Here is a 6,604-nt window from a genome sequence, read left to right as displayed (position 1 = left end):
GAATAGGGAAAAATATTTTTTGAATTTTTCAATCATAAAAGCAAGTGAATCTTTAAATTGATCTTTTCCTTTATACTTTGCAAATTCAGATGAAATAGCACAAATATTAACTAAAACAGAAGAAATAGTAGGATAATATTGACTAGAGCATGCATTTGTTGCTTTATAAAAAACACTTAAAAATTCAACAAGTTCTTTTGTATTTTCCCAATCTTCAAAGCCAATTCTTAAATTCGGGTTCGCAATATTAGCATTAAAAACTAATTGTATCGGCTCTTGATAAATATAAGCAACTTGAAGCATTTAAAATAAAGAATTTCATCCAGTGCATAATTCTTTTGGAACTCTTCTATATGCAAGTCGACATTCATTACAACAATTTTTAAATTCTGTAATTCTAGATTTTACTTTAGCTTTAAAAATTCAATTACAAGCAAATCTATTTTTTCACAAGTAACTCCAAGTTGAGAAATATCATCTTTTACTATTAAATTATATACATTTGCGGCACTCTTAATATGAAAAGAATCATTATTAATTGGACAAACTCTACTTTTTAAATAATTAACTGCTCTTAAATTATTAGAAGCATTATCTAAAGTGACACTCATTATTTTATCACATAATCCATAATATTGTAAAATAGAGCCTACTTTAGATGTTATACAAGAATCGGTTTTAGTTTCTTCAACATATTTATATGCTAATATTCGTTTTTGCATGTTGCATTCATGGTGAATCCAATGGACAGTAAGTGTAAAATAATCGTTACCATTAGGATTACGTCCCATATCAGAAGTAATAGATAATCTACCATCATAATAAGCAAATAAACAACAAAGAAAATGACAATATTCTTTTTGATATTTAAAAAGATCACTTTTAATTGTATTTCTTGGAATATCTTAATAATTTGGGTTATATAATTCTCGAATATAATGAACAAAATCAGGATGTGAAGGGAATGAAAAAGGCAAACCACAAACAACAACCATTTTAGCTAATTCTCCACGATCTTTTTTTTACTACACTTGCAGTGTGTTCTTCAACTAGCCGGGTTAGACATATTTAATACACCTTGACCATATTAGAACCTCCAACTCCCATAGAACTTTCAGGTATGGGTGTTCCATTTCTATTAGCTCTTTCTATATCATCTAGGCAAGCAAATTCTTTATTACACTTTCGTAAATGTGTTCTTACTCGTCCGGTTTCCCCTTGTGTACCTGTAGTTACATGTTTTTCATGATAATTTACATTTAGTGCAAGTAACAGTAGTTTTTTCCTCATTTTGTATCAAAAATTTCCATACCAAAGATTTTTTAACAAGTACGACGATGACATTTGAAAAAGTAGGTAAAGAGGGGACTTCATTTTGTTCTGGTAATTTGGTAACCGAACTAGAAGGGGTAAGGATCACTTCATCTTCCACATTTATTTCTACTTCTTCATCTAATTCTTCTTCAAAATTAGTATAACGTATATTTAAAGTCTCATGATCTACTTTATTTTCGGAATTAAATTCAATAGGTCCTGGTGACATAAAAAATGTTTCATTGATATAACTATAATCATTAGTATTAACTACAAATCTAGGTGACAAATTTTTAGAACTAGAACTACTTACTCCCCCCCCCCCTATTATTTGTTTTCGACATTTGTCTTTTACCACTATTTATTTCCAAATTCATGTTCAAATTTAAAATAATTAAATATTATGAAAAACAAGAAAGATAATATAATAAAATAAATAAAACAACTTAATTAATAAAAAAATGAAAAATTAAAGTTAAAAGTTGGAACGAATGTACCAAAGGTCTACGTAAAAGTAGACGTATAACCAAAGCTAGAATTGAGAAATCCCTACTGTATCTTCAAAATTCCCATTTACTTCAAATAAATTTCCAAAATCCAATTTCAAAGTCAATATCACAATGAAATAATTAACTATTTATGAGAGATTTAAAATTGAGAGATTGTACAAGATGTAAAAATAAGTAGGTAGTCAATTTGTGATTTAAAATTTTTAAAAAAAGATATATTTATAGTGTAAATGGGTTAGAAAGGGGTAGGTTGGGGGTATTTTTTGACCGTTTTGGGCCCCAGCCAAAAAGATAAAAGGACCCAAAGGTCGAATTAATAGATACTTAAAAAAGAAAGAGTTAAGAAAACCGGGTAAACCGGTTTCTTACCTTATCGGAACCGGTTCAACCGGATTAAAAACCAGGACCCGATTTTGTAACATGTCCGGTATCATGGGAGACCGATTCCTTATCTGTTCAATCGGTACCTGATGGAACGGTACGGGAACCGGACCGGACCGGATAAAAACTGGTCCGTCTACCACTCTTACTTTCTATATTTTCGGCTCTCGCAACAATATGATTGTGAGTTACGATTTATGGGATTTGTTAATTTTACAAAATTCTTTATAGGATAGAGGTACCTATGAAATGACTCCGTGATTGTCTCCGATGCTGCCAAAGCCAACAGAGACACCTCTATTGTTTTTAAAGTTTTCCCGTCTTCATCACCAACAACGTTACTAAGACTGTACCAACACTTTCTACGTCAAGTTCAAGGATTAGAATCTCTCTCTTGAAAAATCTGTCAGGCTCTTTCTGAATCAATGTAATGTAAGTTCACTTTCATCATTTCTAGTCATATGATGAAACTGAGTGTGGTTATTTGATTGTTGAACAGATTCCATTTTCCCTGTCCTATCTACTTTCTTCAGGTCGACATATATTTACTTGAACCACTAAGAGTAGTTCAACTGATACCACTGATCCATATTGACATCAAACATCCCTCTCGGATAAAAGTTCTCCTCGTCTCGACTGCTATTTAGAATATTTTTACTTGCAATTGAGTTCTATATATGTATCTGAATTCAAATCTACATGGCTCAAATGATGATTGGTTCCGCGTGGCCTCTGTTTTCTCCTTCGGTACTTCGTCTATCAGGCTTTAGGAGCAACTTTTTGTTGACAATAAGTAATTTTTTGGGAACATCCTACTTTTACTTTCTTAATTATTTTCGATTGATTGAGCATTGTGCTCCTCTGTAAATAGCCACATTGATAGCATAGAATTATATACTAAAAATAAGAGTAACAATATAGCTTAAAAAATTTTCCGACTATCAGGGACTGTTTTATTTTCTGATATGATTTTGTTCAAACAATCTTCTGTCTTATCTGGTGGACAGTTCAAAAAGAAAACAAAGGCGGATGCTATTGTACACACTAGAATATATTTTACGAGTAGGACGTCTTATGCACTAGGAAATTTACTATGAAGACAGTGTATTCGTTAGGGTGCCTACTCAAACCGATTTTTGCATCCAAGACTCTGTTTTGTCACTGAGGACAGTCTTAATAGGTAGACATTTAGCTTGTTAATGAAATTACTTAATATGTAACAATTGATAATCGAAAACTAATGCTTTTATTCACAGGGAAATGCACACTTCGGAAACATCACAAACTATGAAAGAATTAGGCTTATATTTGCATCACTAACTATATATATACTAGACTTGAATCCTGCAATTTTAAAAAATAAAAAATAAAAGTTAAGAGCTTTAAAGATGAAGGAGATGAGTAAATTCATTGATAAAGATCATATTGAATACCTTGAGGTAACACACCAATATCTTTTCTTGAGCCTTTTCATTCTTGTAAGAATTTTGTGTTCCAATTCTACATCCATCCTCGAAAAACATGTTGGATATTGAGTTGGCAATGTTATATATATTATCTACACTCCAATACCAAGTTTACAACCATAACCGATGAGAACCGCCTACCAACTGATCATCGATGAATCTCCTCCTTCTTCATCTAGCTCAAGTTTGTGCTATCCTTTGAATATTGTCCCGCCAAGACTATTGTTGCTTAAATCCAAAATAAGAAGTCCACTCATTTCACCCAAACATAGTGGGATTGTTCCCTCCAAATTATTGCTGCCCAAATCTAGTAGTTGTAGTGGTTTCAGATTGAAGATTGAGGCAATCTTTCCACTGATATTATTGTACGAATGGAGTAGAAACGTCAATGCTGCTGGTTTAAGCGTGACTATTGAATAGGACCTTGAAGCTGATTTTGTGTTAGAGAAACTGGACCCAATGTTTTAGACTTGAACTCTTGAATCTTTCAACTTGAAATGGTTATCACACAAGTCTAAATTAGTTAGTGAAGTGAGGGATAATATCCAGGACGGTATAGTCCCATTCAAGTGGTTCGATGACAAGATTAGTGATTGTAGGTTCTGTATACCACTTACATTAGAAGGAATTGAACCAATTATGGAATTGGATGAAAATTCTAAATCTTCAAATCGCGTCCAACTTCTATTAAAGATGCCATCAAAGTTGTTATTTTCAAGATATATCAACCTGATCTTACATAATATAAAGAAATTGGGAATAGGTCCTTCAAGATGGTTATAACCAAGAGCCAAAGTCTCTATGTTGGTAAGATTCCATCGAGGTTTAGGAATAGACCCTGAGATATTACAAAAACATATTGCCAATGTACGCGGTGAAGTTAGACAATGACCAAATGATTCAGGAATCCTAAGTAGCATCACTCTGTAGAGAACTAACTCCATGAGTGGTGCACAGCTATTCCATTTTGATTGTGGGAAACCTAACAATGAGCTGGGTATTGAATGACAAATCAAGAGATTCTAAGCTGGAAACATGAAAAAATCCTTCGGGCAATGTCCCGTATAACTGTGTGCCTTGAAGGTGTAGTGTTTTCAAATAAGAAGAGAAATTCAGAGGATTGGTGGAAAGATGTTCACAAAACTAAGGTGGAGATCTCTTAATCGGGCAAGTTTGTAAGGAGTAGTTCAAAAATGTGACATCCGAATCTAACACCATATAAATACCTCTGGATACAAAGAACTTGTAATTTATAAAGACTTAGAGATTTCTTCTAGGATTAGACCTGCAAATCTTGAATCCGAAAAATCAAGATGCGTAAACTACAAAACTCACCAAATGTAGGCGAAGTGTACGATCCTGAGAAATTATTATTAGACAAATCAAACCTTTTGAGATTGGAGAATTGAAAGACAGAACTGTTGGAGTGAAACTTGCCTTGAAGTTTGTTGCAAGTGAGGTTAAGCTCAATCACTTTTCCTGTTGTGTCATCACAATAAACTTCTTCGCAAGAGCAACAATTTTTTTTCTTGTTCCATGAAATAGTTTTTGGATATGACTGAATCGATTGGCCTGTTATGTAGAAAGAACGATCAAAATCATCATGACCTATTATAAACATGTTCTTGAATTGTAGAAGAGCAAGAGCTTGATCTTTGGTTCGCTTATCAATTGGATGTCCAAAATGTTAGGAAAAACTAGATTTATATAGTAATCAGAAAATATATTCTTTCTTAGAATAAGAATGATTTACATAATATACAATTATAACCATATATACTTCTTCCTAGAATAGAACTTTTGAACCTACAATTGTATAGCTATAAATATGTGTTTGCTACTGTATCATCAAGATATTGAAAATAACATTTTTCAGAATATATTTTGTCTTTCTAGCATGGTATCAAGAGCCAATGTTTAACAATGTTTTTGTGCTCTTTTCTTTCTCACCTTGTTACTTCCTGCGTTCCTCTTGTCTATTTCTATCTGTACCTTTTTTTTCTCTGTTATATACGAATTCATAATCATCTTCGCGCGATTTGCTCTCCACAAAATTGGATGGTTCCAATTTTTCTGTATGGGAATTCAACTTTATAATTTTTGTTCAAGGAAAGGGCCTTTTTGGCAGATAGATGGGTCTGCTGGTCTGCCAACAGATCAAAATTAGTTGGATAAATGGAATTTGAATAATGCAAAGGTAATCACTTGGATGCTGAATTAAGTACATGCTGACATTGCTATGTGCACTTAGACCATTTAGTTCAACTTCAAAGATGTGGCTCCACCTGTGTAAACTCTACCAAAAAAGCAATCTAGTACGAGAGTTTGAATTGGAACGCAACATTGCTGAATATACATAGGGGGACTAGAATGTTCGTTCGTTTATGTCGTCTTGCAGTTACTCTGGTCAGAGCAAGATCAAGTTTCTGGGCTAGATATGTCTACGACGGGGCTTTAGGAAGTGTTGGGAGAACTCCAAAGTACAAAGATGCTACAGTTCTTGATGAACTCCGGCCTGAATTCGAGTCAATTCATGGCATTTTTTTGAACATAGAAGTCACACCTGATCTTGATATTATGTTGGAAGTTGTCTTGCGTGAAGAGACCAGGCTTGGAACTCAGGAGGCCATGGAATCGATGCCATTACCCGATGCTTTTCTTCATGGAGACCTACATGAAGAGGTTTACATGAAACATCCACCAGGTTTGCGCCGACAGGGGAGAACACTGTATGTCGACTTCACAATTCTTTGTATGGCCTTAAGAAAGCATCGAGAAATTGGTTGCTCACATTTTCAGAAGCTATTCGTAAATTTAGTTTTAAACAATCAAAGGCAGATTATTACGTTTTTTACAAGGCGAAAGGTTCATCATTCAAAAAAATACTGATCTATGTTGATGACATACTTCTGACAAGAAATGATCTTCAAGAAA

At 33.5% G+C, this 6,604-nt stretch overlaps 1 pseudogene; it reads right to left on the bottom strand.

Moving 5' to 3' along the window:
• Positions 1-4,010: 4,010 nt before the first annotated feature.
• LOC104646094 (receptor-like protein 9DC1) lies at positions 4,011-5,322 on the bottom strand (annotated as a pseudogene).
• Positions 5,323-6,604: the final 1,282 nt, after the last annotated feature.

Source organism: Solanum lycopersicum, chromosome 1 (assembly GCF_036512215.1).
Source record: "Solanum lycopersicum chromosome 1, SLM_r2.1".
Lineage (NCBI taxonomy): Eukaryota > Viridiplantae > Streptophyta > Magnoliopsida > Solanales > Solanaceae > Solanum > Solanum lycopersicum.
This window is presented reverse-complemented; position numbering and strand designations above follow the sequence as displayed.